Here is a 12,611-nt window from a genome sequence, read left to right as displayed (position 1 = left end):
AGCAAAGTAACCAATACTGCTTTTAGTTTTTGTGCACAAGACACCTAAATTTTAGATTCAAAATTTTAAGTGTTGCCTTATGTTGAATACGGATCATTAAATCTGTTTAGATTCCAGTTTAAGGTAACTTCATAGATAATATTTAATGCCCATAAACACACACACAAACTTTAATTTTTTAGTGAACATATGAAGTTAACAAGAAAGTTAGGTCTTCTGTATTTTATGTAAGATTTGGTATAAGGCCATTTTGAGTCAAATAAACTTATTTTTTTTTTTAAAGTTATTTTCAGTCCTCTAGTATTTAGGACCCTTCTAAATATGCCAGTATAGCAACAATAAAAAGTTGTTATGGAGTTACATGAAATAAATGCATAATTAATTTCTTGGTTTATACAAAAAAATATATGATATTCAAGCATGCCCCCTTTCAGAATCATAGGATCAACACCATTAACAAATAAGGTAGGTATGTGCCAGTAGTGCACTAAACAGACTAACTCAGCTGTCCTGAATGCCCTAATCAGGTTGGGGGACCCTGGCCTTATTTCCCAGTTCTGTGGAGTTGTCTCTACTGTGAGCAGCTAGTACAAAGTTATTCACATTGCCAACAAACTACCCAGCAAGCTCTACTTCTGAAGGTCATCTCCATTGATAAATGTACTTTTAATATGTCCATTAAAATTTGTGTTTGTGTGTGTTAAGTTTTTCCTATCAAACATTTCTAGGTTTCTAGAGATGTGGGGTAGGAAAGACTAAGAAAAGAGGCTCGTGGGGATTGTCAAGATCATACAGCAACATGGCACTTAGGACGCACCAGCTTGTTCATTTCAAAGATTCCATGGCACTTAACAACATACACGTATAAAAGGAAATAGCTTTCCTCCCTCAAATCCATATTCTTCCATGACAGATTTTCTCAGCAACCGGTATATATATAAATATATTTTTCACAATCTGTTTAGCTATCTGTTGTATACTTTTAGAATTAAAAGGTATTACCACAGCCACCTAAAGATTACGTATTAGGGAAATGTACAAATTATGGTGACTATTTACAGAGATACCTATTTACTTTAGCAGTAAGTAATCTTGACATCAAAAGAGAATGCTCATGCACACGATGAGATGGCTGCATGCACTTCAAATATGTACACGTTTCCTTGGTGACAGCTCTCTCACTGGTAATGAAAGGGCATGTCCTACCGTTGTCCCCACAGTTCCTTTACTCTTGTTTCTGGGGGCTGCATCCTTCCATTTCTGACTTCTGGCCAGCCTTTATACATGTGCCCTTATGGTTTTTATGGACAGTTCAAAAGGGCTTTTTGTCTTAATGCCTTTCTCACCACCGAAGACCCAGTTATCTCTAAAACCAAGATTAGTAGTAATGTATTCCTCAACTCAGAAATGAGCCACCACACCACATAATTGAGTTTGGTTGCTCCATCATATGTTCACATTATGACAACTGTTTCATCTTGTATGGTCTTCAGAAACTCAATAAATGGGGCCATGTCTCCTCCTCACATGTCAAAATATTTGGTGTCTAATGTTCTTGTTTTTCAATTTATCAAAGCAACATTGATGGCTCTCCCAACAGTATTCTTAATTCTGCTTATTAAAGAATTACCTTCTAGACAGATTTTTGGCCCACCACACTGGCTGCTCCATCTACCATTTTAAAACAGTGCTTCTTGGGGCAAGCTTTTGAGCTGCCACATTTGTATCTTGGAGGCTTACAAGAATGGATAGTTGTGTCCAATGCTGACCTTGCAAATCAACGTCCTAAAGTTACATCCATTTTTCTTTCAAATACTTGAGATACAAAATGTCAGTGAAAATACTACCACAGCCACCACCGACTTTGCAGAACCTGCCACCCTCTTGTTTGCTTCATCAGTGCATGGTAGCTTCTCATTAAATAAGCACTGGCTTCCACCACTCTGCTCAGGCCTGTCTGCTCAGTCTTGCCTGAGGTGTATGAAACCTACCTCCTCCCAAGCACCTCATTGCTTCCCTGGCTCTCGGACTCCAGTTTGTTTGGTTTGGGTGGTTTTTTTTTTTTGTTTTTGTATTAATACCAGTTTCTTTTAGTAGCATCATTAAGTGCCATCAAGTTGGACCCTGTATAGTGTTTCCAAGGAGCAACTGGTGGGTTTGAACTGCAGACCTTGCTGTTATCCTAAAACACCACACCAAGACCCCTGAATTTGTTTTGATCCTCAAATTTGACACTTGTTAAGTGCCCTCTAGTCAGTTCCAACTCACAGTGACCCTGCAAATAGGGTTTCCAAGGAGTCGATGGAACAAATTTGTACCACCAACCTTTTGGTCAGCAGGCCAGTACTTACTCTACAGTACCACATGAGGACATCATCTAAATTTGTTCTGTTTCACAGTAAGAATGTGATTTGAGGTGAATGTGTGTTGCCATTTACATTCATCTCAGTTTGCTGTAGCAGTAAGAAGATAACTTTTAGCTTTTTGTGGTGGTTTGGGTAAAAGTTTACAGTGCATATTAGTTTTCCATCCAACAATTCATACAGATTTGATTGTTTCATGACATTAGCTGCAATCGCTTAAATGTAATAACACTCTCCCAGTTCCTCCCTGGGTCCCTGTTTCTAGTTACATCTCTTTGCTGCCGTTTCCTGCCTTCTGAACTTCATGTTTGGGCAAATGTTGCCCTTTGGTTTTCATAAAGTTGGCTCTGAGAACCACGTTTCCTCAGCAGAGGTGTTGCTCACTTTGTTAGGTACCATGGAGTCAGCTCCAATTCAGAGCTACACTATAGCAGAAACACTGCCCAGTCCTGTGCCATCCTCGCAATTGTTGCTCTGTTTGTTGTCACTGTGTCAGTCTACCTATTTATTGTTTGAAAGGAGATCTCTGGGAGTGGGTTCAAGTCCAGGTTTGAACACAGTCTAAGGATCATAGTGTCATGGGTTGCACCAGGCTGTGTTGGATCAGTAAATCGGTCTTGTTTGTGATTTTAAATTTTGTTCTGCATTTTTCTCCCACTCTGTCCAATACCTTCTATTGTGATCCTGATCAGAGAGGTCAGTAATGGTAGCTGATCTCAGGCTAGTGCAGACTGGATTCATTGTTTCCTTCAGTCTTTGATTTTCTTCCCTCCTCTTCCCTCCACACAGGACAAGACCAATAGCTGTATCTTAAGACAGCAGATTGCAAAATTAAGGCCCCAGCAACTACTTACCAAAATAGGATGTAGAACATTATCATGATAGACTGTGTTATATCATTGACCTAAATGTCCTCTGAAACTGTGGTCCTAAGCCCTCAAGCCCAGTGACTCAGTCCCTCAAGGTAATTTGGTTCTGGCTAATAAGTTTTCAAAACTTTGTTATATATCTAGATATACTTATAGCACATGCAGATACATGTGTTGAAATAACTTCGGCCAAATCTGTATGTGCTCCTGGGTATTCTGTATACACCTGTTCAGCTTACATATCCACCTATGTATCCACTCATAAATTGTTTATTATTATTGCAGAATTGTGTGTGTAACATTGCGTGCCCAGTGTTTTCCTTTGCCTTGGTTGTGTTGTACTGATGTTATTGTGTATTGCCTTTTCCTTCACCCAAGTGAATACATATCTACTATCTAGGCAACTAGAGACTGGTTTATGGAGCCCAGAATTTGACCTGAGAGTTAAGGATCCTGACTGATGTAGATTCCTGCTTCCCAGAAGACACCGTTGGGAATCAGAGGGCTGGAGGGATGGCCCCATCCTTCCTGTACCCCAGAAGCCTTTTCAGAAGGTTGTGGGGCCTTGAAACTGGAAAGCCCCTTGTGTATGCTACTACTCCTTCCAGAGAAGTTACCTCCATCTGTGAGGCCTAAGATAGTAAGACACGCTGCAAGGGGGGTTAGAGCAGTCTGCTGGAAGCTTTGCTCAGAGTCTCTGGACTCTGTTGCTAACTGAAAGGTTGGTGGTTTGAGTTCACCCAGCAGTGCTTCAAAAGAAAGGCCTGGAATCTACTTCTGAAACACCAGCCAGTAAAAACTCTCTGGAGCACAGGTCGCCTCTGACATACAGGTGCTGGTGTTGACTTGGCGGCAACTGGGGGGTTTTGATTTGGAGGAAGTCTCCAGGGATCAGTGAGGCTCCTTTAAGCAGTTTTCTCCTGCCTTTATCCTAACTTCAGTTCAGTTTCCTACTGAGCGCTTCCTTCTCAGCTGCCCAGTGTTGTACCAGGTCCCTGTGGTGGTTAACCTGGCCCTTCAGGCAAGTTGCTCTTGCCATCCTATAGTAGATTAGTCCTTTGTCAGATACACTGATGAAAAAAAAATTTCTCAGTCTATAGGTTCTCTGTTCACTCTTTCAGAAAAGTCTTTTGATATGTTTGTATGCTTAATTTTTAGAAGGTCCCAGTCACCTTATTCATCTTTTACTTGTAAATTTGCAGTTAGGTTTGAAAAATTGTAGAAGCAGCCACTATTAAGTAGAATATCTGGGAATAAGTTTGCTGCACTAATACAAATTTGTTTCACTAGTACTGCTTTGTTGTTGTTGTTGGGTGCAATCGAGTCAGTGCCGACTCCTAGCAACCTTATGCACAGCAGAACCATTAATTTGGTACTGACTCACATTGACCCTATGCACAACAGAAACTGCGCCAATCTCACAAGTGTTGCTATGCTTCAGCCGATTGCTGTTGCCACTGTGCCAATCCATCATGTTGTGGGGGAAATCTTCCTCTTTCCTCTGACCCTCCACTTGAACAAGCATGATGTCCTTCTCCAGGGACAAGTTCCTCCTGATAATATGTCCAATTATGAGAGATGAACTCTGGCCATACTGGTTTCCAAGGAGCATGCTGGCTGTACTTCCTCCAACACAGATTGGTTTATTCTTTTGGCAGTCCATGGTACTTTCCATATTCTCCAACATCATAACAGAAATGCATCAATTCTATGGTCTTTCTTGTTCACTGTTCAACTTTCATTTGCATTTGAAGTTACTGAAAATACCATGCTTGGGTCAGGCAAACTGACATCATTACCTCAAACTGACATCATTACTCTTGACCACTTTAAAGAGATCTTGTGTAGATTTGCTCAATGCAACATGTTATTTGATTTATTGACTGCTCCTTCCATGAGTGTTGATGGTTGTCTGTCCCTACCAAAATGAAGTCTGACAACTTCAATCTTTTCTACATTTATCTTGGTATTATTTATTGGTCCAGTGGTGAGATTTTTGTTTTCTTACATTGAGGTGCAACCCATACCAAAGGCTGTGGTTTTTGATCTTCAACAGCATTTTAAGTCCTCTTGGCTTTCAGCAAGCAAAGTGATTCATTTGCATATCGCAGGCTAAGAGTGTTCCTACAATCCTGATGTCACGTTCTTATAATCTAGCTTCTCATGTTATATGCTCAGCATACAAATTGAATAAGTATGGTGAAAGAATACAAGCTTGGTGCACACCTTTCCTAATTTTAAACTATTCAGTGTTCCCTTGTTCTCTTTAAACAACTGCCTCTTGGTTCATGTACAGGTTCCTCATAACACAAGTAAGTGTTCTGGAATACTCATTCTTCATAATGTTGTCCACAGCTTGTCACAATCCACACAATTGAAAGCCTTTGCATAGTCAGTAAAGCCCAGGTAAACAGTAAAGATCCATGTGAAATCAGCAATTATATCCCTTGTTCTACATCCTCTTCTGAATCTGGCTTGAACCTCTGGCAGTCAGCCGTTTTAAAATTATCTTTAGCAAAATTTTACTTATATGCGATATTAATGATATTGTCCAATGATTTCCACATTTCTTTGGGTTACTTCTCTGGAATGGGCACAAATACGAATTTCTGCCCATCTGTTGACCAGGTAGCTGTCTTCCAAATTTCGTAGCATAGACAAGTGAGTCCCTCCAGTGCTGCATCAGTTTGTTGAAAGATTTCCATTTGTATTCCATCAATTCCCAGAGCCTTGTTTTTTGCCAGTGTCTTCTTCCTTCAGGATCATTGGCTCTTGGTCATAATGCTACCTCTTGAAATGGTTAGACACGGGCCATTTCTTTTTTACTCCGTTTGGTTAGACATGGACCATTTCTTTTTGGTACAGTCACTCTGTGTATTCCATCATCTTTTGATGTTTTCTGCATCATTCAATATTTTACACTTAGAATTCTTCAGTATCGCAAATTGAAGCTTAGATTTTTTTTCTTCAGTTCCCTCAGCTTTAGAAATGTTGAGGATGTTCTTCCCCTTTTAGTTTTCTAACTCCAGGATTTTGCACATTTCGTTATAATATTTGACTTTGTCTTCTCAAGCTGACCCTTGTAATTTTTTATTCAGCTCTTTCCCTCCTTATTTCTTCCATTTTGCTTTAGTATCTCTATGCTGGATAGCAAATTTCAGTCTCTTCTAATATCCATCTTACCTTCTTTTTGTTTTGTTTTGTTTTTGTTTTAGAGCTTTTATCATGAATTGAGTGATAGTTTACATGGAGAACATTAGTTTTTGCACTCACCCTATCGCATTTTGTTTCATTGCAATAATTACAATCCCCTCCTCCATGCATCATCGCTTAACAGTATTTGCTTCTATAATTTTTTTTTTATGTATACAAAAACATGCAGGAATATATAATCATGTAAACAACCAAAGGGCACATTCTGCAAGCCTGCATCCTGGCTCCAGTACAAAGCCTTTCTCTTTCCATGAGTCCAGAGTCCTCAGCTGCTCTCTCTCTCCATCCCATCATCTCTGCCTCCATCTCTGGTGGCACTGCTTCTCTGGATAGGAGGGTCCCACGTTCCACTCATGCTCTTCTCCCTTGATGGGCCTAGGGGTCTGTTCCCGGACTGTAAGATTAACTACTCCCTCCTTTTTGTTACACAACTTCTACCTTTACAGTTGTGACAGTCGCTATTAGTCATGATAACAATTACTATTGGATGAAATGAATCCTATCCCCATATCCTTTCACCAGACCCATCTAGACAAGATGAAAACTATTCAGTAGGGATTCTACCCACACACACTCTGAAACTAAACTCCCCCTTGAAAACTTTTATGCCAGCCACTTAGTGCCTTTATAGCCTCCTCACCCAACCTCCCATTTTAGATAGCCAGTGTCTAAGTGCCCATCCCTATCAACCCTGTGTACAGAGGGATAGATTTGATCCTTGATGTAAAGATTCCTTCCCCCTTTTGAGTGTGGCTTTTGTTTTTTGTTTTGATAGATTGATATTTTGAATTACTACATCCATTAAGTGTAAGTCAAGTTCATCAAATTGTAGCAATTTACACTTGCTTCCTTTATCAAATTTCTTTATCTTCCTCTAGTTGAGTTCTGATCATCAAGCCATCAAAGCTAGGTCAAATGGATACTATGCATGTTTGGACATTCTTGTGCATCTCTCCCCACTTCATATCAGCTGGACACTTCACTCTCAGCTCTAGCCCTCCATGGCTAGGTCAGTGTCCCTGGGCTCAGGAGTTCCCAAGTCTCCCCAAACTTAGGACCAACCAGCATTTCCTCTTCTTTCTCTCTTCAGATCGACAGGAGTGTATGGAACGTGGTCAAACTCAGCTCATATTTTCACTGCTGCCTTTTCCCCACTTCCACTCACATGTAGACCAACATGGTGGCCAGCAAGTTTACATGCTTGCTCATGTGTACCCTTTGAATTTGAGTTTTGGAGAGGGGTTTGTCCTGAAGGGACTTGATTGCTTGCCTTGATGGCTCCCCGGCGAACAGCTTGCTTGTTCTTGTAATAGCCAGACTGTCATTTTTGCTTTTGCTTTTTCCTACTGGTTTTTCTTTCAAAATTATCTTTCTTATCTTCTTAATGACCTTTTGCTTTCTTCCTGTATAATGTTCTTGATGTCATCCCACAACTCTTCTGGTCTTCGGTCTTTAGTGTCTATTGCATCAAATCTCTTCTTTAGATGATGTCTAAATTCAAGTAGGATGTGTTCCAAGTCATATTTTGGCTCTTGTGATCTTGTTTTCATTGTCTTCAGCTTTGGCATGAACTTATAGATGAGCAACTAATGGTCAGTTCCACAGTCTTCCCCGGCCTTACCTTGGCTGATGATAAGGAGCTGTTCCCCTGTCTCCTTCCAGATGTAGTCAGTTTGATTTCTGTGGATTCCATCTAGTGAGATCCATGTGTATACTCACCTTTTATGTTGTTTTAAAAAGGTATTTGCAATGAAGAAATCATTGGTCTTAGAAAATTCTATCACATGATCTCTAGCATAGCTTGTCACCAAGGCCATATTTTCCAACTATTTATCCTTCCTCTTCATTTCCAGCTTTTGTATTCCAATCTTAATTATCAAAATCGCATGTTTACTCAATCTCAGACTGAAGAACTTGGTTGTTGTTGTTAGGTGTCATCGAGTCAGTACCAACTCATAGTGACCTTATGCACAGCAGAACGAAACACTGCCCGATCCTGGGCCAACCTCACTATTGTTGCCACGCTTGAGCACATTGATGCTGCCACTTTGCCAATCCATCTTGCTGGGGGGTCTTCCTCTTTTTCTCTGACCTTACTAAACACTTTACCAAACATGATATCCTTCTCCAGCAACTGACAATATGTCTGAAGTATGAGAGATGAAGTTTGACCATCCTGGCCTCCAATGAGCACTATGGCTGCACTTCTCCCAACACAGATCTGTTAGTTCTTTTGGCAGCCCATGGCACTTTCAATATTCTCCTCCAACACCATAACTCAAAACAATCAATTCTTCTACGGACTTCCTTATTCACTGTCCAGCTTTCTCATGCATATGAGGTTATTGAAAATACCATGGCTTGGGTCAGGCGCACCTTAGTCCTCAAACTGACATCTTTGCTCTTTAACATTTTAAAAAGGTCTTGTGCACAGGGCCCTTTTTCTTAACACATTCTAAACTGTGACTTACAGATCTAAGCAGGATGGATAAAAACAGATTGCTAAAGAAAATTAAACCAGCTACTTTGACTTTTGCAGCACTATGTCCCCTTACCTAAGAGAAAATGGGAAGCCATGATATCATAAAATTGTTGCCACACAGAGCAAAAAATTGGGGCTTAACCACAAGGTCAGGGGTTCAAACCCACAAGCCACTCCTCTGAAACCCTATACAGGATCACTATAAGTTGGAACTAACTGGATGGCATTCAACACCACCATCATCCTTAAATCATATTTGAAGATCAAAATAGACATAGCTATTGGGAAAAATTCTTTGGGGAAATTACTACAATATGGAAAATATTGATTTATCCAAACCAGTCAATAAAATATAAATATAGAAATATTTTTTTAAAGGGTCTTATGCAGCAGATTTGCCTAATGCAATACATCCTTTGATTTCTTGACTGCTGCCTCCATGAGTGTTGATGGTTGATCCAAAAAGAATGAAATCCTTGACAACTTCAGTTTCTCCGTTATTGATAAGAATGTTGTTTATTGGTCCAGTGGTGAGGATTTTTGTTTACTTTACATTGAGATTCAATTCATACCAAAGACTGTGCTCTTTGATCTTCAGTAAATATTTTAAGTCCTCTTCATTTTCAGCAAGTTAGTAGAATTCTTTAAAAAATTTCATCATTGGCTTTAATAGTTAGTGCATATATTTGAATAACTATTCCTTGTGGGTATATGGATATTACCCTAGCAGACAGCTTTGTACTTCAAGACAGATCTTGATAAGTTCTTTTTGATGATGAATGTGACGCCATTCCTCTTCAATTTGTCATTGCCGGCACAGTAAACCATATGATTGTCAGATTCAAAATGGCCAGTACCGGTCCATTTCAGCTCACTAATGCCTAGGATATTAATGTTTTATGCATTCTGTTTCATTTTGACAATTTCCAATTTTCCTAGATTCATACTTCATACATTCCATGTTCTGATTATTAATGGATCTTTATAGCATTTCTCTGTCTTCCTTTTGAGTTTTGCCCCATCAGCAAATGGCTGTTTCAAAGGCTTTACTCCATTCGTGTCATCACTGTCTAGTCTACTTTGAGGAGGCAGCTCTTCCCCAGTCACATTTTGACTGCCTTCCAACCTGAGGTCTCATCTTCTGGCACTGTACCAGATAATATTTTGGTGCCCTTCATCATGTTTCAATATTTAATATTCTGGTGCTATCTGACAGTCGAGTTCTGACCATAGCAACCCTATATAGGGTTTCCAAGAAGCGACTGGTGAGCTTGAACTGTCAACCTGCAGTTCAAACAGCTTTGCAGTCTGGTGCATTAATCCACAGCACCACACAGTATTCCATTACTATTCATAGGTTTTCAATGAGAAATATTCAAAAGTAGTCTGTCTCTCATTCCTAATCTGTCTTAGTCTTGAAACCTGTCACTGCTCAGCTGAAACCTGTCCACCACGGGTGATCCTGCTGGTATTTCAAATACCGGTGGCACAGTTACCAGAATCACAGCAACACGCAAGCCACCACAGCATGACAAACCGACAGATGAGTACTGCTTAGCTTTATCCAGATTATTACCATGAAGGGACTTCAAAAAATTCATGGGAAAATGAAATGAAAAGATAATTTTCCACAAACTTTTTGAAGTCCTCTCATATCTACAGTATGAATGTGTCTTGCTATGTTTATTTTTATCTTGGTTTGTTTCAAGAAGCTATATTGAGGAAACCATTTGGGACTCAGTTTGTTGCATTATCAACAAACTCAGGAATTTTACATTTCTACAGAAATTCATACTAATTCCTACTTCTCAGGAAGACTATCCCTTTAAGATTAATGTGGTTGCATTCATGAACTATATAGCTGTATCAGGTTTTACTTTTGAGGAGGTTGGAGACTGAGCTTACTTGTAATATTATGTAGTGCTTTCCCATAGCACTAGTTAGATTCATCCTAATACCACATTAAGAACATTCCTTAGAGGTATAGCGCTGGAGGATAAGCACTAGACCTAAAGGTTGGTTTGAACTGCAATATCAACAGTTTGAACTCACCAGCCGCTCCTCGGAAACCCTATCCAGGATTGCTATGAGTCAAAACTGACTCGATGGCACTTACCAACAACAACAACAACAAAAGAAATCACATTCTAGATCAACACTAAGGTGAATTTCATAGGGTGAGATGGTCAAGACAATGATCAGGTTTAGGATAGCCAGAAGATGGTCAGTTTCAAGATCAGAAATTGTTTAAGATCAGGATTAGAGTCAGTGTTGGGACCTATGAAGATGCTTGGGGTCATAATGTAGGTAAGGAGGAAGAGTCAGGATAAAGATCAAAGACTGTCCAATTTCAGGTCATGTTGGGAACAAAGTCATATCTTTAGACTCTATTAGCTGAGCATCAGTGAAATAAGATGAACATAAATCCATCAATACTTATTCACCTCTAAAGCATGCCCTCACTGTGAGTTAGAGCTAATTAGAATGAGTCTAATGTAGTAGCAAAAATATTAAGTATGAGTGTTAAGTAAGTGTGTCAATAGTGTGACTCATTAACTCCTGAATTGTTTATAGTATAAAGCCAGACGAATGCAAGCAATTCAACATACGTTCATCTCTAAGGAATGTTCTTACTGTGTGTATTAAGATGAATCTAATTAGTGCTGTTGGAAAGCATCCATATTATTTTTTGTACTTGACTTAATCTTGACATTAAAACTAAGCTCTCATCTTAACCATTGTTCCTTTTAGTTAAGTGTCACTGAATCCGTTCTGACACTTATGCACATAGAGACCCTTATGCACAACAGAACACAACACTACCATGTCTTGACTATCCTCACAATTATGTTTGAGCCCACTGTTGCTGTCACTGTGTCAAGCCATCTTGTTGGGGGTTTCCCTCTTTTTTGCTAACCCTCCACTTTACCAAGCGAGATGTCCTTTCCAGGGACTGGACCTCCTGACAACATGCCCAAAGTTTGTGAGATTAAGTCCTCATCACTTCTAAGGAGCCTTCTGGCTGTACTGCCTCCAACACAGATTTGTTTGTTCTTCTGGCAGTTTTCATGGTACTTTTAATATTCTTCTCCAGCACCATAACTCAAATGCATCAATTCTTCTATAGGTGCCCATATTTACTGTTCAACTTTCACACGCACATGAGGCGATTGTAAATACCATGACTTGGGTCCTGTGCATCTTAGTCCTCAAAGTGACTTCCTTGCTTTTTTTCCCCCTAACTTTATCATGAATTGAGTAAAGGTTTAAGAGCAGATCATCAGTTTTACGTTTAACAAATTATACACTTTGCTTCATTACAGTGATTGCAACCCACTACATGTAACATAAGTAAACAGTATTTTGCTCTGTTCACTTTAAGTCTTACATTCCTCCATGTCTCCCACTACCTTCATCTTTTCGTCTGCCAATTTCCCTCTTGTATATTGCCTGGCCCTTCACCCATGTTAACATGTGTTTATACTCTTGCCCATGAATAATTGCCTCCTCCACCCATCATAGAATGTTTCTTTTATCAAGAAAACCTTTTACAACTGGATTTTTACAGCAGTGGTCTCATGCAATATTTGTCCTTTGTGATTGACTAATTTCACTCAGCATAATATCCTTAAGGTTCACCCATGTTGTGGACCTCTTTAATAATATTTATAGAGGTCTTTGCAG

At 39.6% G+C, this 12,611-nt stretch overlaps 1 pseudogene; it reads right to left on the bottom strand.

Moving 5' to 3' along the window:
• Nucleotides 1-1,225: 1,225 nt before the first annotated feature.
• LOC102839374 lies at nucleotides 1,226-2,010 on the bottom strand (annotated as a pseudogene).
• Between the last annotated feature and the right edge of the window lie 10,601 nt (nucleotides 2,011-12,611).

The sequence above is a fragment of the Chrysochloris asiatica genome, unplaced genomic scaffold (genome assembly GCF_000296735.1).
Source record: "Chrysochloris asiatica unplaced genomic scaffold, ChrAsi1.0 scaffold00142, whole genome shotgun sequence".
NCBI lineage: Eukaryota > Metazoa > Chordata > Mammalia > Afrosoricida > Chrysochloridae > Chrysochloris > Chrysochloris asiatica.
Note: the sequence above shows the minus strand (reverse complement) of the source record. Positions and strands in the feature narration are given on the sequence as shown.